Genomic DNA, 27,231 nt, shown 5'->3' on the forward strand with positions numbered 1-27,231 from the left:
AAAATGTAGGCAGTCGTCTACGAAATCTACCGTCTTGCAGCAGTGAAGATGACATAAGAGGTTTTATTTGTATGTTGTGTGACGTATCCCCTCTATATCATATAATTTCCTTACGATGTCTCACATATAAAGGAAAGATTCCTGTGTAGTCACCTCCATTCGATGAACCATAAAGGTAACTACTGAAATCACACATTAAGTGACTCGAAAACTTTGTTTTTGTATTCACACAATGTGACTTGATCACCTCCACAAGACTCATTCACACACAGTAAGTTCAATTTTGCAATAACTACTACTTCTATACACTCCCTATTTCCATGGTTACAGAAGAGGAGACATGATAGCTCCCATTTAAGCAGAATGATATCCACCTTTCTCTCAATCCTTGGTAATAGTACGCTCCAGGAATACTTTCTTTGAATTTTGTATAAAATGGTGGTAGCATGGAGTACTGTGTTCGTGAATTAGTGAACTTTATCTGTCGTCCTGGTCAAAAAGAATATAAAAATGAAACTCCAATACATTTAACTACTAATACATATTGTCTTTCTATCACAACAAGTGATGAAAAGGTCACACCTTGTAAGTGCAGTGGCCACACTGCCGACAATTAAAGCAGAAGGTTTTTCTGTTCAGAAAACATGTAAAAAAATTCTTTATTCAGTTGTAATGGAAACAAGCAGCATAGTATGACATTACGGAGACGAAACTAAGGTTAAGTCGTACGTCATATACGTCGTATTTTTAATACATTGCCTGATGCACGTGGAAATGACCTGGAACGCTTAAAGTAAAAGACTGAATTTAATCCTTAGAATTTATTACAGCTACCTTTTACGTGGAGAAAGTTCAATTTGCTTAACAGATAATGTTCTTAAATGCTGCTGTCACTTACGAAATACAGACCTGACAATAACTTAGGAGTCGAAGTGATCTGTTAGGGGGTGCCTCTATGAGAACAAGAGAAACGATTTTGTAAGCTTGTGCGAGATCAAACACATTGCAACAGAGATAACCATTGCTGAGGCAAAATTGTTATCCATTCACAGAAATTCGCAGTCGTGATAACTTAAAACTTCGTGAACCGGTTCGTAATGGAAAAAAACAGTACGAGAAAGAAAGGGTGCTAATTACAGTCACTGAAACAAGAGAACCAACACAATGATCAACCTAAAGCAGGGGGTATATGATATTTTATTTACGACAAATGGTTCAAATGGCTCTGAGCACTATGGGACTCCACTGCTGTGGTCATAACTCCCCTAGAACTTAGAACTACTTAAACCTAACTAACCTAAGGACAGCACACAACACCCAGCCATCACGAGGCAGAGAAAATCCCTGACCCGCCGGGAATCGAACCCGGGAACCCGGGCGTGGGAAGCGAGAACGCTACCGCACTACCACGAGATGCGGGCTATTTACGACACATGTGGCAAAAGCTTCAGCAATTGGGAAAGAGTTTGGTGCAAGAAATTGGGACTAGTAACTAGCTCTTATCACGAACTAACTAGCGGTGCACCTGAAACCAGTTGTATTGCGTCTCACTATCATTACCTCATAGTACAGCTGCACAGTGCATACCCACTGGCCAACAGTATATCCAACACGTCTACACTGTTGCTCATCCCGTCTTCAACAGCCCTATTCACTCCCCTATATCCACGAGAGCACGCAGGTTTTGGCGCATCATCCGAACAACCATGGCTCTAGCTTCTGGGTGCAACATGACGGCCCAATCGGCTTGCTTCAAAAGCGCGCTCTATGGATTCCTTGTTTGCCCGTTTTAAAGAACAGACTCTCTCGAAAGATCTCGAAACTTCTGCCGCATGGTTCCAGCAACCAATGGATTCACACACCCATGAATGAGGCGGGAAAGGTCGTTCCAACTACGTGTCCCGAGTCATGTACACCAACACAGATGGGGCTGGTGCCCTCTGCCATCATCTCCCTTCTTGTTCTTCAGTTCCTCCCCCTCGCCCCCTTCGGAGCCTGCTACTGTCCTGTCCATTCCATCAGTTCAGCCCTCAGTTTCAAAGCTTGGAGGGACCTGAAAATTCGCCTTAGCATACAGACAAATAACAGAATGGATTTCATGCAAGACAGGGAATACTCATGAAATACTGGCAGCCGATCATAGAGGGAAAGTCAGGATTAAAATAAAACACCCTACCATTCACGTATGATAGACTTTGATCTCAGTAGAAAAAATTACGTATGAAAACGATTAGATACCGTATCTGCTTAATAGGCTTTAGATTAATGAAAGATGTACTCAAATGAACTGAGTCTTTCATAAGATATGCGTGGTTGCAGCAGCAACACTCACACACTATTGAGCAATAGCGTCATTACAATAACCTGATGATGACTGATGTCAGATGTTATCGATTGTGAAGTTAGTAATCAATTTATACTCAATTTCCCAACTCCTAATGCACAATGCAAAAATACACGTTACTATCTTACGGCACGGTCTTCTCATTTCCATGGCTTTCTGATGTTGTTGGAATGTGGGATCTTTTCTTCTACTAGTAGTACGTTATAAACGTATTCTGGAATAGCATGTGGAGTAAGACATGACGAAGTAGTAAGAGCGTTGTACTGATGAACGGCACTATTGCACTCTCACCCCTGCTTTCCGAAATCCTTCTGATTGACCCCACACCACTCAGGCATACAGGATTTATTTATCGAAATCGATGTCGGAAATAGTTGCCACTATCTCATCCTACTATCTTTAATTATTCGCCATAACTTTTCCAGCGCTATCCAAGTCTCCTGTCGTACTCCTGTTGGGTATCCCTGACATTTCGCAGTGCCGTTCACCTGTCCACAAATACCGAGTGACATTCTTTATTCCACTAGAAGACAAGGTGCAGCCTTAACTCTTCTGTGATGTAAGGGATGCGCGCATCAGCGGAATGACGGATCACATTATGCTTGTGATGTTATCCCCCAGTCCCGCCCACTGTCTTAGTGTTCGAAAATCTCCACCTGATAGTTTTCTCTCCCAAGCACTCTTCTCGGCGACATCCTTCCCTGGAATGCAGTTTCCAGAGATGTAGCAAAGTACGATTACAACTTGCATTTTTTGTAAACACACACACAAACACATATCTACATTTTTCAGTTATTTACATCGTTTGCTACAAAACCAGTCATCATCATCATCTGTTTCATGTAATGGTGACCCTAAATCAGAACATTCGCCATATCCAAAAGTATAAAACGTTTATCATCCTGTGCAGATACACATGGTTCGTGTAGTTTAATACTAGAAACTAGATGGTGTTTTGTTGATTTATATACTGCACATCTGTTTTTACCAAAATGGCCCTTCCTACTGGACTGGGCTTACAAAAGACTATTTAAATTGGCGTTAAGCCTGTTTAATTCAATGCCAACAAATTTTAACTTAAGATAACATCTGCATATTTTGCACATTTTGTATGGGTTTTCCAAACACATTGTCTTTTGTTATCGCTACCACTCATTTTTTGGATTAGTCACAATCTATGATTTGGAGCTAGATGGCATTCCATCGCAACGTCGTCCATTTGATCGTGATACTGGCCGTTACGCAAAATATAATGACTCACAAAATTGTGGCTAAATAGCCCTAGCGCGTCACTTACAAAGAAGGCGAATTTATTGAGTTCGGTGTCCATTCTACTGGCCGGCCGTGACGAGAATACTATTCCACTATATCCTGTGGTATCCCATCATATTGGCACTGCCGTCTCTAGGAGGCTATTTCATCGTGTTAGCTTCGCAATGCTACGAGAAAGGATACAAAACATTAGGCAACAGTTAGATGCAAATGGACATACCCTTATGGCCTTTCATCAGCAACAATGAAGGTCGCTCACAGATTTTGACAGGGATGGCGTCGATGCAGCTACGGTTTATCAACAAATGTTATCACGGAAACGAAATACAGAGAAACAGAAGGAAAATTCAGCCATATTTCGCAATGACAAAGCGGTGCAAACCACAGAACTTCAGAAAGAACCGTCATCGAACTGACAATATTGGCACTTAAGAAAGGACTTTAATTTGCACGTTCGCCGCTGGACACGCCTGTCTCTGAAACGAGAAGTGACGTCGAAAAGGTTCCGCATGCTCCCATGTGAAACAGCGTACGAAATACGGCGCGAAACGAAAGCAAAGCAGCCACTACCCAACATGACCAGGGGTGAGCGCAATGGTCTGCGGGCACTGTGCGATGATTAAACATTGCGGTCCATCCTGCTGACAAGGGGAATGTAGAAATTTTACGTAACAGACGTCCTCTGTTTCGGAATTAGGCACGCTACTGGGCGAAGCTCCAACGCTACCCGACATCGAGAATTACGAACAGACTTCAGGGATTCTCAAGTGCTCTTCGACGGAAGAGACAGTGGTCAAGTATCCTCTCCATCAATTTCCTAGACTACCAGCTGCTAACGCTCTACCGAAGATCCGTAAGGACGGGACGTCATCCCGCCTCATTGTATCCACCATTGGTTCACCAAAATACAAGCTGGTGAAGTACTTCGCCAATTTACTCGCTCCACATGTGCGACACTGTGAATATCATATTAAAAACTCCGAATTAGGCGTTTTAGATTTAGTGAGAGTGACATAGTGACACTGTGGTCAGTTTTGATATGGTGACGCTGCTTACGAGTGTGGCTGTCAAAGTCTCTTTGGACCAAGCATCCCAGTTTTGTATATGTGACGTGGTCCAGCTATTTAGGCACACTGTTGCGTCTCCTTATTTTCTGTTCTACGGACATAATTACGATCAGACGAATGGTGTTGCGATTGGAAGCCCGTTAGCTCGATATGTCGCAAAAGTTCTTCATGAAGAATTTCGAGGATATTGCCGCAGCCACGGCGGCGTTAAAGCCTAGTTGTTTCTTTAGATACGTTGAAGGCACGTTCTTCCTTCTGCCCCATGGACGTGAGAAGCTTGACAACTTCTTGAAAAGTCTCAACTGCATTAACCGTAACATCCAGTTCACCATGGAGGAGGAAGAAGACAATGTGTCGCCTCCCTCGGCGTCTCAAACATAGTGGGCTTCTTAGCTATAGCGTCTATAGGAAAGCTACTCACACTGATCTGTACTTGCACGCCATCAGCCCTCATTTGCTGGCACAGAAGCGCATTCTGCTGCAGACACTGGTGCACCGTGCAAGAATGATATCAGATGCTGATAAGTTGCCCCACGTCTTCAACTGTATCCAGTCCTTTGCAGTAGTGAAATATTAAACAAAAACCAACATTCATGATAAAAACTGACAATCTGGCATCACGGATGTGCTCAGATAAGGCCGAGCGGTCCTAGGCGCTTCAGTCCGGAACTGCGCTGCTGCTACGGTCGCAGGTTCGAACCCTGACACGAGCATGGATGTGTGTGATGTCCTTAGGTTAGTTAGGTTTAAACAGTTGTAAGTCTAAGGGTCTGATGACCTCAGATGTTAAGTTTCATAGTGTTCAGAAGCAACTGAACCACTTTTTGCCCAGCAAACTGCTCGAAAGGGAGGTTGCCCATCAGTTGTGCTGGGTTCTCGGATCTCTGCGCCTAATGTTCCCCTATCGGTGCGGTTTCCAGGAAGCATGATCCATAACTGACCATCTGGTTAGATTGGAAACGGCAGTCCAGCAGTCTGCTTCTAAAGGATAACAACCCAGTGCAGTATTTTTTTTACCTACACCAGGCATAAAAGACCTCTACGCTCAATAGAGGCTCCCTATCTACTTTTATTCGTCACTTTTTATCCCACTGGTTGTTCTGAGAGTTGGTACACCACTCAGCTCCTCATGGATTCAAGAGAACGGCATCCCGCAGGGCTCTTGGCTGACTGTCACTGTCCTCGTTACTATCAAAGAGCTAGGGACCTATGTCAGGCCTCTAGTAACCCCTGTGCCATATGTCAACTACTTTTGCATTTGAGATAGCTCCCGCTCTGTAGCCTTAGCTGAACACAAGCTGTAAGGCACCATCGGAAAGACATCTGCTTGGACCGTTTCCCTATTGTTTCCAGTTCACAGCTGCAGAAACGTGGGCCATGCATTCCTGTCGTTGTAGCATGGTCCATCCCTACTCAGAACTCTACCTGGAAACCCAGTTCGTTATTGCACAGTCCCGATTTTTGGAAATCCTCTTTGATAAAAAGCTGGCCTGGTTGTCCCATATGCAACAACTAAATACTAGATCAATACGGAAACTTAACACTTTCTGTTTTCCTCCATATTTTCCAGGAGCTAGCGTTGTCCTGACTGGGCTATGGTCGTCACTTACATCAATCTAACACACTCTGAAATCAACATAAATACCGAGAAGACTAATTTCACAATTGTCAAAGTGTGTACCCTAAAACAAGGATGTAGCAATGAAGACAAAGAAGTTTTTCTTCAGAAACTGGGAGATAAAAGCCTGGAAAACAACGTTATGGTGATAGATAGAGTGGAGTAAACAGACCTGGATATGAAGAGGTGATGGTTGCTTTTGGGATAGGGAAGAAGAAATATTGAAGGAGGAAACGTTGGACTTCTGTTTAGTAAATAACCTCTCCATAAAGAATACTTTCTTCTTTGGTAACGGACGAACACATTGGAGGAAGAATAAGAAATGTAAAAGCCATACCGTAAATATCATTGGACAGTGATCATAGACATCTTATGAAGGAGAATGTGTGTTAACTTGTTCAGAAAAGATGCGTAAAATCAAAGAATGGAGACTAAAGCAAGCAGAAGTAAGGAACCTCTGTCAAAGTCTGATAACTGCGTAATTGCCAACAAATGAAACAGATAGTGCAAAAAAAAGCGGGTAACATTTAAGACAGTTTTAGTAAACTTTGCTATATAAGTCAGTGGTAAAGCAAGTGGTAAAGTAAATAAACAGAAACTATCTGGTGGAATGACAGAGTAAAGGAAGGTATCAAAGAGTGGAACATGCAAATGAAATCAAAGAAATGCACAAACAAAAAGAAACAAATGTGATTAAATTAGTGCTCAGAAACCACCCACACTGGAAAGGGCATACAGGGACTAGAAACAGAATTAACAAGGTTGGGAAAGAAGAAAAGTAGACAATCTGGGAAATATTCGCTCACTGCCTAAAGGACACCGGGGGAAACACGAAGATGTTATATGAGCTGATATAAAGCAAAAGATAAAATAACAAAGGCATAAAAGCGATAGAAAGAGAAATCAAGCGAAGCCAATTCTACCGGTATTGTCTCGGAAAAGTTGCAGTTTCACCAATAGTGCGTTCATTTGGTTACCAGGCTACTTACTGAGAAATACAAAATAAAAAGACTGGCTTTTACTCCTGATTTTTTATACCGTTATGATAAGGAAAGTGATGAATTGTTGTAGAACATTGTCACTGGGGACCAGACTTGGTTTTCCCCAATGATCCCAGAGTCTCACGTCATTCAATGGAATAGCGTCACATGACATCATCAATCAAAGTCAAGGCCAAGCAGACAACATCAACAAGCAAGGTAATGGCAGTCACGTTTTGGGATTGACACTGGGTCCTGTTAGTAAACTTTATGCAGCAAGGAAGAACAATAAATGCAGCTGATTACTGTGCTACCCTGACTACACTTCGACAGTACAGAATAAGCGACGTGGCGTTCTCATGTCTGGGTTTTCTTGGCTGCATCATAATACCAGACCTCATTCTGCGATTGACAACTAAAATCAGATCTCATCTCTTGGAGGGGAACAAACTGTTGGTCCAGAGTAACTGCAGACTTAGCCCCGAACGATTTACTTGTTTCGCTGTTCCACAACCTAAAGGAGTTTCTCGGTGGCAAGCGCTTAGCAGTAGATGACGAGGCGAAAGAAACAGTTAAAGACTAGTTATCCTCTCAGGTCACAAACGTCTTTGACCTAGGGATACAAAAGCTTGTAGAACGTTATAACAAATGTTTAAACAAACATGGAAACTACGTAGAATCATAGACAAATATGTAAGGAATTAAATAAAAAAATGTTTGGGAAAACTTTAATGATTTATTTTATAAGAGATCAGAAGTTACTTCCCAAATAACCCTCGTATATTGACACATTCGCCTAAGTTTTTAAATAAGTAGATATGTGGAACCCAACCATACGTATACCAGTAAAGTAGGAACATCACATTAGAATGATTTAGTGTTGACCGCCTTTAACAGCTACTATTGCTGAAAAGATAGTAAATTCACAATTTTTCAAACACCTTTAAAATATCAAAAAACAGCGACATTTGCTTTAAGGAAATGTCATATTTCAGTTCAACTTGTTCGTTTTGTACAATAATTACAAAGGGTTCAACATAAACAATATTTGTTACGTAGTGATATCATTTTTCTCGGTATGTGGAGGTTATCGCTATACCAACCCAGCAAACAGGAACAGTCATACAAGCAACTGTCAGAAGTTGGTTACTGAAGTTTGGGGCACCGGAGACGACGATTACAGACCAAGGAAAGAATTTTATGTCTGCCTTGATGAGAGAGTTACGCCACTTGTGACATAGGAAGAAAGTACGAATTGATTTCCTTCACCCATAGGCAATTGGTAAAATGAAATGGGAGCACCATACAATCGGAAGTTTGTTAAGTTAGTACGAGATCTCGTGTCATAATGCCTGGGGAATATACCTCTCTTTTGTCGTGGGAGCGTAAAATTCGTAGGTTGCCACTCGTACTCGGTTATCACCGTAAGAGATACATTTGGCAGAAAAATGCCGTCGCCATTCGATATGATTTAGGCTGGAAGGAGCAATGACGGAGAGTCGACCCATAATTTTGCTAAAATGGTAAAAGATGTTTGGAGACGACTGCAGAAAGTGACACGGGGTTATTAGAAGAGCAGGAAGCAGCTGTGAAATGCACAGGAAGCTTACTTAGCACATTGCTGGGTATGTCGGTAGGACCAAGAAGTTCACCATGCGACATCGGAGACCTTACCAAGTGATTGAGACTACGTCACCAGTCGACATTAAGCTACAGTTGCCGAAAAGACCAATAATAGAGCAGGTTGGACGCCTACAGCCGTTCCAAGATGCTCCGGAGGGAGTCCCAGCATTGTTAGGAACGAAGCCTGACGAGAAAGCAAAGAGCAGGAAGCAGAGGAGTCGACGTGAGAATATGGATGGATCAGTGAAGGAGCTGGCATATGTTTTCAGGACAAGGAAGTGACTGAAGTATTTTTCTGTGTTTGACGGCCATTGCTTAGGGTATAATGTGGGGAGTGTTGGGTTGGAATAAAGTGAGGGTAAGACCAAGTTTTGTGCATAATAACGTTTAAAGTAAAGATTTCTTATAATTTCACTTGCATGAGAATGGTGACCAGTGACAGATGATGTGTTTTTGAGGCGACGTAAGGTGACTGTAGACCCTGTCCCCAGGTTGTTGTAAACTTGTGGGGGGGGGGGGGGGGGCAGGGGAGGATAGAATGAATGATTAGTCGTGGAGTTGCTTCAAAGTCAGAACATGAAGGGAGGAGACAGTTTTTTCAAGCAAGACGACGAAGTGGTCACCAGCCATTAATGGATTTTCACAGTTTAATGCTTGTGAATTAAGGAACGAAATGATAAAGCTGGAAGACGCGTTTCCTGCTCTTAGATGGGAAGCCAAGAGCAGAATTTAACTAGGCGAAGTTCGAGGGGAATGCAAAGAGATGCATAAATCTTATGACCGGTTACAGGTGAGACAAGTCAGTGGTAGAGTGACATACCACGCAAATAATAAGCTCGGAGAGTGATGTGTTCAATAAAAAGCGTACGTTACAAAAACTGACTAGCGAGATGGTGGAATCTGCAAAGGCATCAGCGGCAGCCATAAATCGAGATCTGGGAAAAACGCAAGGGTGGGTGGTCGCACTGGATGTGGAGTCACTACAACAAATCTCTTACAATCACTACTGGACAGAAGTTTGGTCGCAGAGGTGGAGATAACGAGCTAGCAGGGAACTATTCATCACGCATTACTCCTTGCTTTTGGAAAGCAGGATAACACTGGATTTATTCCGTGCACAACATTGTGGTAGTGGTAATAAACTGCTACGAGCAGGGTAGGTTCATAGGGGCAAGCAGAATGGAACTGGGAGTTAGTGGGTTGTTGACTCATAGGACACCATGTGAAATTCCATCTACCAGCATCGGTCACGAGGGTTAGCAAGCTGAATATAACACAACCACAGCTATACTGGCCAAAAAAATTACTATAGGTACTCAGTAACATACTGAAACCAGATCTGATTCATTCCATGAACCAACTCGTAGCCGCGCGATAACTACGGATTTCAGCGGAACATCATGTTCGGTAGTATAGGGAATGGCAATGATGGAAAACGGAAATGAGCGTTTGGCATCTTCGTGCAGGTCTTATGACATTCGACGCCACATTGGGCGACCTGTGCGCCGGATGGGAATGAAATGATGATGAAGGCAACACAACACCCAGTCCCTGAGCGGAGAAAATCTCTGACCCAGCCGGTAATCGAACCCGTGCCCGTAGGACGGCAATCCGTCACGCTGACCACTCAGCTATCTGGACGAACACAGGGCAACGATGAGAGTCTGTGACCTTGACTGTTACGATATCTAGCGCCGTAGTGGCTCCAACTCTGCATGTGTGGTCGTCATCTACCTAAGGCAGAGAGACACCTGATCCACCGGAAGGGTATTTTCCACTAGACTGGATTCCTAGAGCTTGAGATTAGTGTGTGAGGAATATTGTAGCGTGAGTGTTGATGAGAAATGCGTTCCCCAGAATTTTTGTGGATACCAAGCTACAGAACAAGCCATTAGAGTATGGCGGGAGAACTGAAAAGTGCACGTAACTAGTAGGATAAAAAAGTAAATGCATGATGTGTTTTACAAGGGAACTAAAGGATTATTGAGGATTATAATAAATAGGTAGCCTAGTAGCGTAAAACAAAGCCTAGCGAGTAAGCTTAGATGGTTAGATGAGGTCTTCGAAACATGTGGTTTATGCTGCCAGATATTCTTTTTGTGGAAACTATTTCCGTAAAATGTAATGCGTAGTGTTGAACCACTAGTATTTTGTAGGCAAATATACAGGAACGTGGAGGTAAAGTATTGAAGCAGCCGGTGGAATGTGGTCAGTATGTGGGTTCAGCATTCAAGTTACTGTAATTGGGCTGTCCATCCATTGTGAAATGGGCTAGACTTGACTCTGTAAAACTTGCCAGCACAGCCTTGCAGTACAGGAAAGGGGATTTCTCTACTGATTGGATTGTGTTCAGTGGTGTTGTCAAGATTATGTCTGCAAACGACCGGTGCATTGGCATAACAGGTGTGCTGGTATCCTATGTAAAAAGTTGTCATTTTGTAGCGGTATCATCGGCACTCCAACAGTACTAGCAGAACTTGGAGACTACGCCGGATGATGGGACGACATGGAGCCACCAGCAGCACTTTAGAGTTCGGGCCTCCGTCGCCATACCTGTCACCTGCGCTAAGTTCAGCTTCCAGCCTTGATGCCAAGGCGCGGCAGGGATATCCCGCGCCCACTCCATCAGTGAACCTGACTCCTGCCGATAGGTCCAGAGCGTCAAGTCCCAGGTACGGCAGCAGCCTTAAGCCATCAGCACACGGACCGTACTGTCGAACGTCAACTTTGAGCCTGCTAAGTTCAACGTGCTGCTGAACACCCAGAAATGCTGTGACTTGTGCATACGGTATGTGGGCCCCAACGTGGTATACGGGATCACCACACATTCCAGCGGCAGTTGCGGGATGTTTCTAGTTCGTAAATCTCACTGTTTACTGAACAGGCACGAGTAAAATTCACACGTTAGCTCTATTAAAACGCACATTTCCTAAATCGTCCACGAAAGGGAAAGTACTGTGTCCAATCAGTGACACAGACTTTAAAATGTCCATTGAAAACAAATTTGCAATACTTCTCCACATAAGACAAACATTTTTGATCATTCCCACAATTAAGTAGAACCCCAAGGTCAGTCTTATTTGATCACTGTTCCTACCCAGTGGCAGAATCTCCCTAACATGTGAATTACGAAGCGTAAAAGAAAAAGGAGGAAAATATCTTTATACAAGTAGCGCAAGCTGTCCTGTAGATTAAACCAATCGAACAAACTCACCACTCGAAAAAGTTGAACTTATATTTACATAACATCAAATATTATACTATATGTTTACATTAAACTAATAAGAAAGTATCAGAACCTAATAAAAACAAAAATGCTAGGAAAGAAAATTTGTAAGTTACAGGACGCGAACCACTGCCCTAGATTACAATCTTTATACAGAACTGTGACGCTACTCACAACGCTTTTTTTTCTTTTCTTTCATTTTGGTCGGTTTTGTTTGTTGCGTTTGGTCTGGACCGACGTCACGAGACATCCGTGCAAATTCATCGTTGATTCCTTTACTCAGTTTTTTTTTTAGTATTGGTTAAAAACAGTCTTGGTTGCAATTTTAGTTTTCTTATTTTTCAACGACGCGTTTCGCCTTATTTAGGCATCTTCAGGTTATCTTTTCTAGATGGACGCGAGAGACACCAAGATCTGCATAACGCGTTCACGTTCACAGGAGCGAGTAACCACAGCCATGGTTACTCGCTCCTGTGAACGTGAACGCGTTATGCAGATCTTGGTGTCTCTCGCGTCCATCTAGAAAAGATAACATGAAGATGCCTAAATAAGGCGAAATGCGTCGTTGAAAAGCAAAAAAATAAAATTGCAACCTAGACTGTTTTTAACCAATACAGTTAAGCACTGGTTTGCTGTATGCCACATATGGATTGGAAGAGGCTTTTTTTTTTATTACAGATACCAATCAGCCCTCAGACCGAACAGGCTGAGCTTCCCTGCCGGCAACGCTAAACCAACAACACACTGTCCATAACAAATCATAGCATCTTACCACTTGGTGAAATGTTTAATCATAGGTATGTTATTGATTGAAATTTAATTATAACAAATTGTACCAAGAACAATGTGTTTTGGGTGGATCTTCAGTGTGTCGCTGCCTTCAGATAGCATACTCTCATAATACGCAAGGTACAATAATTCTTTTGCCACGAATTTGATACTTGTCATTATTTTATTGGAACGAATCACACAGTTAACAACGGGTTTTCCAGTGATTCTCAATTTGCTGGTGCTCAGAGACGGCATATGTACGTATAGGCTTGAAACGAATGCCAATATGTCGCCTCACAATTCTGCTGAAGGGAGATGGCGTGCATGTGACGTAGGTAGCGTTGTGCCATCTGATTGGTCAACGCTCAGACGCAAACTTAGAATATCTGACACGCTAGATATTGCTCTGCACGTTCGGAAAGACTCCCTGACATGCTATTCCACGCTGTCAGAAACTCTGCACGATAAACGTTATGATGCACGGTTCGTGTGCCGAAGGCCTTACGCCAATGTCAGAGCGGGCGCCTCCGCGGGTCCCTCCATCACCTGCCGAGACGCAGCCGGCCACAGGGCAGCTGGCTACTGCCTCAAGAATTCCAGCTGCACCCGACCGCCACTTACACCGTGTGTTCGTAGAGCAACTTGCCGAGTCGAGTCGCGTGTTGCACACTAGTCACTGGCGTCAGCAGTCTAGGGTGCGTGTACTGCAGTCAGCCAACTGGGCTCTAGCTTTCTCTATTCCGGTCACGTGAACCGCGGCCACTTCCTTAGGGGTCGCCGCCCCATATCGGCTGACTGCAAATGTCCGAGTAGAACATATTGACAGTAGTGTTTTTTGGACCACCACAGACGTGCATGCAGCTCCACCAAAACCCTCCACCACTTGCCATTCTGCACCCCACCACACCCGCAGTTGACTTCAGTTGTTTGAAAGCTGTATACATGTAAAATATGGCTCTTTCATATACAATTAACAATTAGTTTGGCTTCAGATGTTCTCTGTCTTTCTATGCGACATTTCGGTTTAGAGCGGTCGCTAGTTTTATAATTCAGCGCTTTGCTACGGCGTATAAAACAGCTTGAGCCCGATGCGCGTATGTAAGCACCTAAATGTAGGCAAGGGATTAGTGAGGCCTTCGCGTCTTTCCAACGTGCGTGACGTAAATGTAGAAACGTCAACTATGGCGACATTATTATCAAATGCGTCCAAAGTGCACCAGCGTGGTGTTATTGTTTTCCTGGCTGCCGATGGACAAATACAGGGAGACATCCATCGGAGAATGAAGAAAGTGCGTAGGACAGCATGCCTGCTGAAAAGTACTGTTGTGGAATGACGCGCGGTGCACCAAAGGCCGCTGCTTCATGATAACGCACGTCCCCGTACCGCAAATAGCGTAACGCCGAAGTTCTGCCAACTCAACTGGAAGATGCTCCAGTACCCGCCCTACAGTTCTGACCTCTCCGGATGCAATTATCACGCCTTCAGTCGCGTTGAAGAGTGGATAATTCCTGTCGGGTGATGTTGCGCAGAAGGCAGTTATCGACTTCTTCACGCAGCAGAAAACTGTGTTTTGCCAGACATGTGTTTTCAACATGGTGTGTCTGTGGGATGTTTGTCTCAGAGCTAAGAGTGATTTTGCTCGATTGGCATACGACTCTGGACTGTTCGGTCATCAAACGGAAACTTCTTGATCGCCCCTTATACTTAATACTTGCTTAATGTCTGTGTGGAATAACTTGAATGTTTGGTGGCTTATTAAATATCTGCCATGTAAGGATGCGAGCACCTTCAGAACTGACAGTGTAGTACTTTGTGTTATAGCATTTGAAGGTACTCCCACTGTAGGCCTACCGTAATTTTTCTTATATCCAGTAGCCCGCCGGTGTGGCCGAGCGGTTCTAGGCGCTTCAGTCTGGAACCGCGCGATCACTACGGTCACAGGTTCGAATCCTGCCTCGGGCATGGTTGTATGTGATGTGCTTAGGTTAGTTAGGTTTAAGTAGTTCTAAGTCTAAAGCACTGATGACCTCAGATGTTAAGTCCCATAGTGATTAGAGCCATTTGAACCATTTTTATATCCAGTAATTCACCCGCTTGGAATCTAATACAGAGGTGGCCTGAGATTTAGCGGTTTAACTACTAAAATAACGTTGCAAAATACTATAATGAAGTTGGTGCTTATTGTCGAGCTGTGTCGTTTTCTCATGATTGGTAATATAACAGAGAGATTTGTCAAATAGTCATATCCAGCACTAAGAACTTTGCAAGAATACAAGAATGTTGGTGATTTCATGCAACCACCTCGCCATGTGTGCCTAAACAAAGTGGACCTCAGTCGTGCTTGTACCCAAAATTCTTGAGCCTGAATACTCACTAAGGAATAAAGACAAATATTAGCCATAATGTAATCAAAAGTAATCTCTATCAGAAATATGAGCGGAACTAAGACTCTGAAACTAACAATACTGGAAACAGGAAACACACTGCCACTTGGATCTTCTGATGGTCCTCTAAAATCAGATCATAGAATTTAGCATAAAACTGAAGTACTTGCTCACCTGCACTTTCTGGACTTGATGATAATTAGGAAGCTGGAACTTTGTCACACGACCAGTAGGCCATCAGAATGTGCGAAAGCTAGGAAAAACATCGAAAATCATACAAATGCAAAACCATGCACCTGAATCATTTAACCATTCCGACATAGCAGTATTCCATATAAAGAACGACCACTATCATCATCCTAAATAGATTCACAAGCAAAAGACATACTTTTTCACTGAACAAAAATAATTCTTTCATGGACCCGTAACGCACATGTATGTGCTCGGAAATAAAACTTGCCATTACTCGGAAATTGTTCCGAACACTTGTAGTAGTGTCTGGATTGTGTGGTAAATTGTATAAGTTCATTGTTATCACTGAGTTTAACGTTTTTACAAAGCGCTATAACTTGTGTCCGTCGACTACGCAAATCTATGCGCCCACTGAAAACTAGCTGCCACTCCCCTGCATTTTATGTCTGACCCCGCAAAGTAAATTACTCTTGTCAACCTCAAAACTCGAAACTAATATCTATGTATCTAGTAGTGAGGACTCATTCTACTTTAGTTTGTAATTAACAAAAGTTTTGTAGCGTGAAAGATTAATTCAATGTGAGTACTGCATGGTGGTCATAATGTAAGTGCTGCCACTCACAGAGGTCCAGTGTGGAATGTAATTATATTGTGGCGGTGAAACTTCGCAGATATTCTAATGCGTTAATAGGGAAGCGATTTGCACTGGGAAAAAAATAGGTCCAATTTCGGCCAATGGGCAGGACGCGTTAATTATAACGACCTAGTGTTCTGTGACGTCATAAATACTTCCATAATTGTCAGTAGACCACCTCTGGAAAATTCTCTACAACTCTGTGATTCCGAGAATTTCTCACACTTCGGAAGGTGTGCACGTGGCATGAACCTTCCAGTATATATCCACGTACTGGATGTTCTGCGTTTTCTGGCCTATCGTGTTTGTAACAGCATCGTCGCCCGAGAGTGTCTTACCGCCTCTTCTACATGACATTCTGTGCATGCCTGCAACACATTAGTTGCTGTGCTCTGTGCAACCACTCTTATTGAAATTTTTAGATATTAGTTCTCATATGAAGGGCTCTTATTTCAATAGTGGTACAAGTCCATTTTTGTTCATTCTGAAATACAGAGTCCTAACGTTAAATGAGCGCTGAAAAATCTGCAGTTGAGATACCACAAATATTCAAGTACATACTGGAATATTTCTCGTATCTCAACTGCAGTTTTTGCAGCTCTCATTTAACTTTAGGACTCCGTATCTCAGAATGAACAAAAATGGACTTGTACCACTATTGAAATAAGCCCTTAATATGTCAATGATCTGTGGTAACACCGGTTCCCGGCAGATCAACGAAGCGCTGTGGTGGTTGAGTAGCACTTGGATGTGTGTCCGTTCGTGTCTGCCGAGAGGTTTAGGAAAGCGCGGTGTATTCAGCTCTTGAGAGAACAATTGAGGAGCTTTTTCACTGAGAAGTAGCGTCTCCGGACTCGAAAACTAACAACGGCCCGGAGAGCGGTGGGCTGACCAAATGCTCCTCCATATCCGCATCCAGTGACGCCTATGGACCTATGACGTCACCGCGGGCGGTCGGTACCCTTCGCCCTTCCGAGGGGACATGGTTCGGAGGTCACTTACACGCTGGCAAGTAGCAGAAGAATATAACGTTGCAGGAGGTGTGACTCCTTCTTTATCATATTTAGGTGAGGCCTTTATGAGTTATATTATTAATCGACTGAGTCTGTCAACATTATTAGATAACGTTCTGAAAAGGAGATACATATTTATAATTTCTACAATAACATATGTCGTTACTACGCTTAAACATGTCACATTCGTCTGTATTGCAGCCATTTATCAGTGTTACAGTTTCAGTTAAGTACTGCTCAGTTAATTGAAAATTGAAAGTATGAGGTCTTGTGGTATTAGGAAATTACTCGAAACAACTCTTAGCAACTGTGCTGCGTGGTACTGTCCTCCGGTGTTTTTGAAGTACCGCCACCTGCCATGTACGGCGCTGCTATCGGAGTGACGCTCTCTGGCGGCTGTTTTCACAAGTTGAAGCGAACAGCGGCTAGAGAGACCAGGTTTTCTCTGCAGTGACATGGAACAGAGCGGAAGTAGCTGGCAGTATGCGGCCGTCCCACTTTGGGCTGTTGTGATAGCTGTTACTAGTTCTATCGCCGATGCGTGAGCGTCGTTAATTTCGAGGTGGTTGCGACTGGCTTTCCGTCATGCCGTCATGGGCAGTGCACTATACTTGCCTACTGTTCAGCGTTCTTACGTTTAGCTGAAGTGCTTAAAGTACTTTGTCCTGTTGTTCAATCTTCGTTTCTCATTGGTCAAATGTTGTAAGCGTCTGACCGGACGCTTACTTTACACTTTATGTAGACAGTTTTCTTGTAGATGCCGGAAAGCTGAGCGACCCGTGGTTTGCGGTGAACGTAGTGTGTGTTTCTATTCTTGATCTATCATGAATCTCGTGTTGTGAAACGCGTTGGCTCCACGGGGAGTGGTTTAGCAAACGACGCGTGGTTATTGAGTAGGAATACGTGTTGTTCGTTCAACGTGTGAACTGCGAGTACGAATAGTTTGTTTTTGTTTATCTAATATTCTGCACCAGTGAAAGTGTGAGTCACCAACAGGGCATGACACCACGCCAAGAGAAATCGTTTCGATCGCTTGGCACGGTATCCAGCCAGATGTTCCATTCCTTATATGTTAGCAACGTTGCTTAGTACTGTGGGCTGTACTCTAAAACCAGAGTCGCGCAATCGGACCGAAACCCTATATTCGATTTCCGAAACTGTGGTTGCTGAATTCACTCATTCAATTCGATCAAGTGCAATGAAATCGGCACGATGTTAGATCCTATGCAATATGCGCCTGGAAGAGGAAGTGTTACTGAATTTCTTCCCTCCGATGACTAATTACTTGGTAACTTAATTTGAAATATGAAATTAGCCAGCTGGCTAGCCTCAGTCTTCTATTAGCGCCAGATTAGTACGTTTACTTCGGCAGGCATAGACAACTTGTTGGTAATAAATTCGCTTGGTATGTGCCCCTAATATGTATCAAGCGTTCGAGAATTTGTTAGTTTCCATTGTGAGCGGTTCGACTATGACGTGTGATTGGTTGTAACACACACGTCTTTCCTGTTTTGGTAGTCAAACTACTTGAAATATTAGTTGCTTTGTGTCAGTCTGGTATCTTGTATTAAATGATCTTTTGAGACCCTTGTGGCATCTATCTGAAATGTTATTCCGTATCTCAGTGGTACGGTGAGTTCATTGACGAGGAAATGTTTTGCTTGTCACTAGAGGACAACAAGCAGTCCCAGTTGTGTGTACTACGCGCAATTTTGGGCAACTAAATTGAAACCGGAGGCACTATTATATGGTCACTCTGCTGTGGTGTTAGACGGAATACGGTTTGCTAGAGCTGTGTCTCGGTATTAAATTCAACTGGCTCTTTTCTGTCATGATTTTGTTGATCATTTGATGAACGAACGTGGACGTGCTTAGTTGCGTTGTCACCTTGCTCTGTTTGCTTTGGGTGGTCTGTAAATGATTTTGACATTACTCGTATGCTCAACACACGTCCGCTCATTTATGTTAAGTCGACTTCGTATCCTGATCAGCGTGTGGCCTGAGGATTGCCGTTGTTTCGGCTACTTCTATGAAATGCGTTCCTTGCTTCTTTTACATGAACGTTTGCTATACTTGCCGGTGCTGCTTATTGTACGAACGTGTGCATATTTAATAAGTTGTGCCCTGGTATTGCACTACGAAAATTGGACGTGTTCTGTTGTAGTCGTCCACTCCTGTGGCTGCGTCCAGCTCTCATCTGTAAAGTCCTGCAGTGAGAACCGTCCCTTACACTTAAGTTATAAATTAGTCTACAACGTTGATTCTGCTAAAGCTATCCGCTGATTTACTGTTAGTGTTGATCAGGCTAGCACCTGTTCAGTTATTCCATTGGGCTAGTTACTGTTTATAAAGCGGTCAAGTTCCTGCTCTAAACTGCACTTGGCTTAATCCACGGCTTGAAGAAAAATAAAAATTACCTGTTGTGACGGCCTGGAAAGTGGTAGGGAGGGGGAGGGGGGAGCGCTGGGTATTTGCGGCTGAGGGTTGCTGGGCTGACACAAATGTTTAATTCCCTATTCAATTTTCCAGACCCAAATTTCATTAAAACAAAATCTTCAGGTCCGACACCAAGTTGTAACCACCAACGTCTTTGGAGTGAGATGGGCGCCAGGTGTGAGAACCCGCCCACCTCGACCTGCGCGGTGCCAATAGCAAGGACGGCGCGCCCCGCTCAATTTGAGATTACCGGATGGACGGGAAACGGAAGTACTGTTACATCGAAACAGATATGTGAGTAGACAGCTGCTTGCGAGCAGCACCACTGGCTGAGCTCTGTCTTAATAGTTAATCGGTATACCTTAAACGAAGTCCTGGACTCGTTAAACGTGATAGGAAAGTGCACAGTGGTTCAAAAACTAACCTTCAGTATAGAAGCTACAAAGTTAAGGTTGTTCAAAGTGCAGTCTGTATAAAAATTACTAGAAGTTGGAAGACAGTAACGGACGATCTCTGAAGTACAGCCACAGCTGCATAAGCTAGGGCGCTCACTTTCTACATTTGCTGAGCTTAACTCTCATAAAACTATGTTAGTAGGAACTTGTGAAATGCGAAGTAACCTCGGTAGCCGTAGCTTAAGAGACAAATTCATCGGTAATCAACTGAAAGGTATGTGGGAGTATGTCAGCTCATATTAATGTGAGCAGGGCGCGACTGAATACATGCCTTTTAATCCCGCGTAGAGGAAGGTTTATTTTGATTATACGAATTACCGTTACTAATCATTTTCACTTATTAAATCTGCCCAGAGAAGATTTAGCAGTAGACAGTTGGGCGATGCACTGCTCTATTTAGAATTGTGGCTAGATATGGTCGCAGGGTCGAGCCAAACATGCCTTGCATGCCCAGCAGCGAAACTAGCTGCCAAAATACACGTGCCCAGCAGTTCTGCAGGCTTTTCAGGCAAGCATTGACATGTAATGCGAATTATGTAATAAAAACAAGGTGGAAAATAATTATAATCTGCTACATAACCGGTGTGAATGACACCAAATGATTGAAACTGAATAAACTGATTTATACAGTCACACACAAATTACGAATGGTAGTCCTAAAATTCATTCAGAAGTGAAATAAAAATGATTCCCAGTTGCAGTTAAGCTTACGTAAAAGCACAATTCAAATGGTACCAGAATCACCAAATACTATCTGAATATCACCGGAACTCGAAAACCGGAGTCCTCTTCTGTTAAACTAATATTCGGCAGCTCGTAAAAATGACGCCCACTATGGTGGTCAACATATTAAAACACACAAAATATTAATTCCCTGAATGCAACCGATCTAGGTTAAGGTTCAATGCCGTACATCGTCTAAATCTCATGAAATGTTAAATTTCTAGTCACTTCACCGATTTTGTGTCGCACTTGGCTTGCAGTTTTTAAAGGTACCAACAAATAATCACTCGGCAGCTTGCCACTCAAATTCTATCACTTTCACAGGTTTGGAACTGCACTACCAGCTCACAATCACGTTACCTCTCGACTGATCCATACGGGTAGATCGCCAGACGCAGAACGGCATGGAGTAACTCCTCGCTCGCGCTTTTAAAATCTCCTTTCACCGCAACAATGCGTAACGTACTTAAAATACGGAAAATGAACTATGACTCGAAGAAAAAATAAATTACATATTTCTCAAATAATTTAAATACGTTTTTACATCCGGTCCCCATCAACGAAACACATCGTTGTAAACGTAATCAGTTAAAACAAGATTTTTGTGCATGTGCGCTTTCGACAAATAATTAAGGCATAGCTGTTAAGACAGTCAGAACAAAGTTGGCTTAATCAGAAGGTGCGCCTTTAATGGTCTATTAAGTATGAAATACTAAAAGCAATTAACCTCTAAAGTTACAAGTAGGTTTTAGTACAGCTGAATTAACCTCAATATTAAATAAATTAGAAGTAAAATATCTTAGACGTATCTTAAGTGGAGATATATTTAAATGAATGCCTTACAGGATTCGTTTGAAGTGGAAACATGATCTGACACAATTACATACTTATAATATTAATAGTTTGAAAACGTGACAACTCAGTGAAATACGTATAAATGTGTGGCTTTCCGGGATGATAGCTAGGGTACGAAGCTCTCATCCAGTAGTTCATTAAGATGCCACGAAACGTTGAGCTGTTCGTAATTTTCAATCGTGCTCATAAGAATATTCAATTATTGTGACTCCGCAACTGGGGTAGCTTTTGTTACCCAACTTCCATACCCCTAAATCGTTCACCAAAGCCGCTCTGGCCTTAGGCGGCAGCTCGCGGTTCGGGCCAGCTCCGTGCCCTCGCCACGGGCAACAGTTAAAAGCCGGCCGCTGTGGCAGCGCGGTTCTAGGCGCTTCAGTCCGGAACCGCGCTGCTGCTACTGTTGCTGGTTAGAATCCTGCCTCGGACATGGATGTGTGTGATGTCCTTAGGGTAGTTAGGTTTAAGTAGTTCTATGTCTAAGGGACTGATGACCTCAGATGTTAAGTCAGATAGTGCTTAGAGCCATTAACACTTAAAACTCCAGCGATTTCAATAACTTCAGGAGAATGGCACCTCGCAGGCGTCTGCGTCACGCTACAATGATCCGTACAGTATTAATAAATCTAAAACATTACTCCATTTGATAGTACTTTGGTTATTAAGCGTCAGACTGGTACAGAATGAAATGCTTTTCTGAAATCGAGAAACGACACGTCCAGATCTTTTACTTGATCCATGGCTGTCAGGATATGAACTAGGAAAACCACAAGCTGTGTTTCTCGTGACCGCTGTTCCTCGCAATCCATGCTGGCTGGCTTACTGCTGGACGGTATCTGTGTGGATCACTTCTGCTCCCCTTCTTGTGTGTGGGTGTAACCTGCACTTCATATAAATTACAGGGCACAGTTCTTTCTTTCTAGGGAACTACGGCTAGAGATAGCAAAATTTACTTGCAGATTCTGTATTGAACCATACTGGAAGCCACTCGGCCCTAGGCTGCTAAGTTTCAGCGATTTCAGGTTTTTCCTAAACGTCACTGACGCTACAATCTATATCTTTTCAGGTAGCTAGATTTTTAATTTGTTCTAAATCGTATAATACAACGGAATAATTTCATTAGTTAATGCGGTAGGTAGAGAACGAGCCCGGTTTTTCGATTTAGAAGTATTAGTAAAGACCAACGGCAGGAAAAAGTTTTGTCGTAGCCTGTAATTAAAACTGTTGCCGATACTCGATTGGGATTTCTTACGAAAATGGCAAATTAAACTCAAAGCGACTGGATGAGTTAAACACAGGCGTGTCTACTTTGCACAAACAACTTACATTCTTCCGAAAACGTTTTGTGGTTTGCAGCTATAACATCATTAAATAGTGTTACTTAGTGTCCATACGACGCAGTTTTAAGTCGTTCTGTTGATGATCGATGACGACTACACCGCTTAAGAATATAAAACATTGTTTGTGGTGGTGTCAAAATACTAACTGAACTTAAAATCTTGCGGGTTGTTAAGTGGACGTTTCGATGCCTTTCTGGGATAGTCTTCAGGATTTCGTGGTTCCATGGTTAACTGTAAACTGTCAAAGACCCGTTCGCACTCTTCTGTAAACGGAAGTTTTACCGCGCTTATGCTGGTGGAGTGATGTTTATATTCGTGTTTTGAACACAGGGTGCTTCTCTTGCTTGGATCGTCTCTCTTCAATCCAACCGCCAAAGACAACACGACACTGGTCTTTGGCACTGTTCATTTAACCTTGGATACCACAAGATCCTGGAGAAGATCCCAGCTGATGGTTCCAAACGTGGGTAGCACAGTAGAAATATTCCACGGCTTCATACGCTAGAATATCTTACCTTAAGTGAAAATGGCCTAGAAAGCCTATTGACCTGCACAAAATGTTAGTCACTATCTCCAAGCAAAATGTTACTTTCCGAAAAACAGTGAAATAGATGTAACCTAAGTTTTTTAAATAAAATTGTTGAAGTTGAGATGGAAAAACCTGTTTGTCGTAAACAGCTGTTATCCATTCAAAACGTATGCTGCGTATTTTTGTCATCAGTTACAGATGGGCTCGTGACATAAGGCCACTTTACTTTCCTGTGTTCGCTTAACGCAGCCTACTTTTCCTTTGCATCGAGTTGAGGTGATTAACCACATACCATTGACAATAGAGTAGATGCACTGTGGTATAGACATTTTTCAGCTCTTTAGAGATCTACTTAGGCTTTGTGACAAAACGTCCGCGTGGTATCGGTGGCTCACAAACTGGTTAGATGTACTCTACTGCAGGTGACGCTCCAAAACATTGCATTTGACAGCAATGAATGCAATGCAAAACGAAGTAGAATATGCCTAACATGGCCTAAGCGCAATTTTCTAAACGTACCTGCATTCAGCTTTTTAAGAAAGACGTGCCTTCAAAGAGGGCTTTCTATCTGCCACAAGTAACGGATTTCTTGTACCTTCTGTTTCCGCAATCAAGGTACAATTGAAAGTAGAAGCAGAAATGTTAAACATATCTCCCAATATATACTACTGTTCAGGAGCCGGAATAGTCTGTCAGCTCGAGGCTTCTGTGATTCGTGCAGACCCATCCAGCTGGTGTATTCACATCCCGTCCCGGTCGGTAACGGTGCGGCAACAGGAAGGGCATATGTAACCCCCCCCCTTAAAATTAACCGTGCCAAATCGGAAACTAGCCAAGACGACAGTGAGTATTTGCGGTACAAGGTCGAAAGTGAAAGGAGGAGAGTATATGATTTCAAACTGTTCTGGCGATGGCTCCAATGCATTAAACGTCGTTCTCTCGGCTTATCTGGCCGCTGAATCATCTACTCACTTTTCGAGAGGTGTACTTCCTAGTGGACGGAGCTCAGTACTTAGTACTTAAGAGGACGCAATCGACAGGTGTAAAAGTAATTTCAGGAATACCACAAGCGGGTGTCACGGGATCGTCATTTTTAACAATACATATAAATTTCTAGATGGACTACTTAGAATTCCAATAAGGCTGTTTGCAGGTGGTGATTCAGTACCGAAAGTTTGTAGAGTAACATAGTAAAACTTCTGGAGGATGTATGATTAGGACAGCGACTGGTAGTTCACCGTGAGATTAAATAGATGTTAGGTACTGCGCATATTGTTCGATGACGTTATTGCTGAGAAACCTCTGGAAGCCGCAACAATCGGGAGATACCTATGAGAAAACGCTTAAAGTGATATGACCATATCAATCGAAATGTAGGAGAACCAGATTCCAGGCTCAGATTCATTGGCAAAATCTTCAAGGAGATGTAATTCATCCACGAAATGAGTTGCTTACGAAATACTTAAGGGACAAATAATGAATATTCGTTACTCTTCTTAACCAGAGGAAGGATTATCACAAAGGACAGTTGTTTCACCTAAGCTGTGCAGTAAGTACACACCCCACAGGGGGTCCACAACTCTTTTGTGGATACGTGCGTGGCGAGCACAGGGCCCCGAGCCATTGCAGCCCTCTTTCTCTCCAGGGCTGCATTTCCTTTCCCTTCCCATCCTTTCCCCTCCATGGGCCTTTCCCCTCGCCCTCTCCTCTCCCGTTCTGTTGGTTTTCCAATTTGGCTTTGTTGCATAATCATCTCCTTTTGGCATTCCTTGGTCCCCCTCTGGGGTTTGACCTCCATTACAAAATATCTCCTCCGTAGTGTGAGCCATTTGGGGAAGAGCACCTTACATAGTGTCTCCGACGTGCGCCCTCCTAGTACATTCCACCTTTTCTTTCACGTCTTTGTCTGATACTAGGGTGCATAGCCAGCACGGTAGCCAGCTCGTGTGGTGGGGTCGCTATGTACCCTTTTGGTTGAGCCCCCTGAACATACAGGGATCACAATTCTGATACCTGAGCTGTGACCTCCTCATGCATGCCTTGGAGTGGTTGCTCATCATCCTAGAGCATCGGAACTCCCGGCAATGGCCGCCATGCCAGACGGCCCTTGCTGTGGCTGGGTGGCGCCCGTGAGGAGAGCCCCTGATCGGAGTGGGTTGTATCAGGCCAGACGCTATGCAAATGAAACGCATATGGGTCCAGAACTCTGGCCGTTCTTCTGCGGCCGTCTATATGTGTGGAACTGATTCCTCAAGTGCTGCTTCTCTTGCCCCTTCGGCCTTCCTTTCCATGGTTACCCCCTGGGAAGAGGGTCAGGCCCGTTGGCTAGGGGCAAAACCTTTCCCCCGTCATCTAGTTTGCACCAGGACTGATGGAGATACTTTCACCAATACCAAACCTTTATTCTTTGTGGAACACATTGAAGACAAGTTTGGCGAAGTGGACTCCCTGAGCAAAATGCGGTCGGGTTCGTTGCTGATAAAAACTGCTTCAGCTGCCCAATCTGCGGCCCTTCGTGCCTGTACCCATCTTGGCACAATATCTGTGTCCATTACCCCCACCAGTCTCTAAATATGGTACAAGGTGTGATTTTTCACAGGGCCCTCATCCTTCAAACTGATGAGGAACTTCAGGACAATCTCGGACAGCGGGGTGTTCACTTTGTTTGGCATGTTCAGAAGGGTCCTAAAGACAATCATATTGATACTGGTGCCTTTATCCTGGCCTTTGAAGGGGATACCCTCCCTGAGAAAGTTAAGATTATGGTCTATCGCTGTGATGTGAAGCCATACATCCCACCTCCTATGAGGTGTTTTAAGTGCTTGCGTTTTGGACACACGTCTTCCCGCTGTTCACAGGCCCTCTGTGGTAACTGCGGACGTCCACTCCATGAGGGGAGTCCCTTTTTTCCCCCTCCTGTCTGTGTAAATTGTCATGGTAGTCATTCTCCACGTTCACCAGATTGCCCAGTATATAAGAAGGATAAAAAGATACAGGAGTATAAGTCCATCGATCGTTTAACCCACACAGAGGCCCGTAAGAAATATGCACGACTCCACCCTGTGTCCATGACATCTCTTTACGCCTTGGTTACATCTTCACCCCTTCCTCCCCCTTCCTTACCCCCATCCCGGATCCCTCTCCTCCCCCCGTCCCCTGCGGCTCCCACACCTTCTCCTATGGGCGCTGCTCCCCCTCCCCAGCCGGAGAAGTGTCCCACTCCTGCGGCGTCTGCCGGTCAAGGGTGCCTCTCCCGGGATGCCCCTTCCCGGCACCTTCCAGGCCAAAGGTCTGTTGCCACGTGACGACCGCGAGAGCCGCGGTCTGTCGGCCCCCAGGTCGCCTGGTCTCTTTCTGTTCCTGATCTTGCTGCAGGTGGCTCCTTCATGCCACACAGAGCCCTGCTCGTTCTCGGCCTGAACGGAAGAAGAAACATAAGTTCCGGGACAAAGAGCCTCTGGTGTCACCGGAGGTCCCTTCCCCGACTTCACACCGGATTCTGACCTGTCGTTTATGGATGTCGCCCCCCTCCTTGTCGGTGACGGTTGGGGACCCGGCGGTATGACTGGATTTAAAGTGTTCAGCCCCCATTTAAACCATCGTTCTGTGGTTCTCTAATAGAATTGTAATGGATACTATCGTCACCTTCCAGAATTGAAATCCCTTCTTTCGTCCTACTCTGCCGCTTGTGTGGTTCTCCAGGAATCTCATTTTACTGATGCTCACTCACCGACCCTCCGTGGGTTCCGTGTTTTCTGTCGAAATCGGGTC

The sequence above is a fragment of the Schistocerca cancellata genome, chromosome 1 (assembly GCF_023864275.1).
Source record: "Schistocerca cancellata isolate TAMUIC-IGC-003103 chromosome 1, iqSchCanc2.1, whole genome shotgun sequence".
In the NCBI taxonomy this organism is placed as follows: Eukaryota; Metazoa; Arthropoda; class Insecta; order Orthoptera; family Acrididae; genus Schistocerca; species Schistocerca cancellata.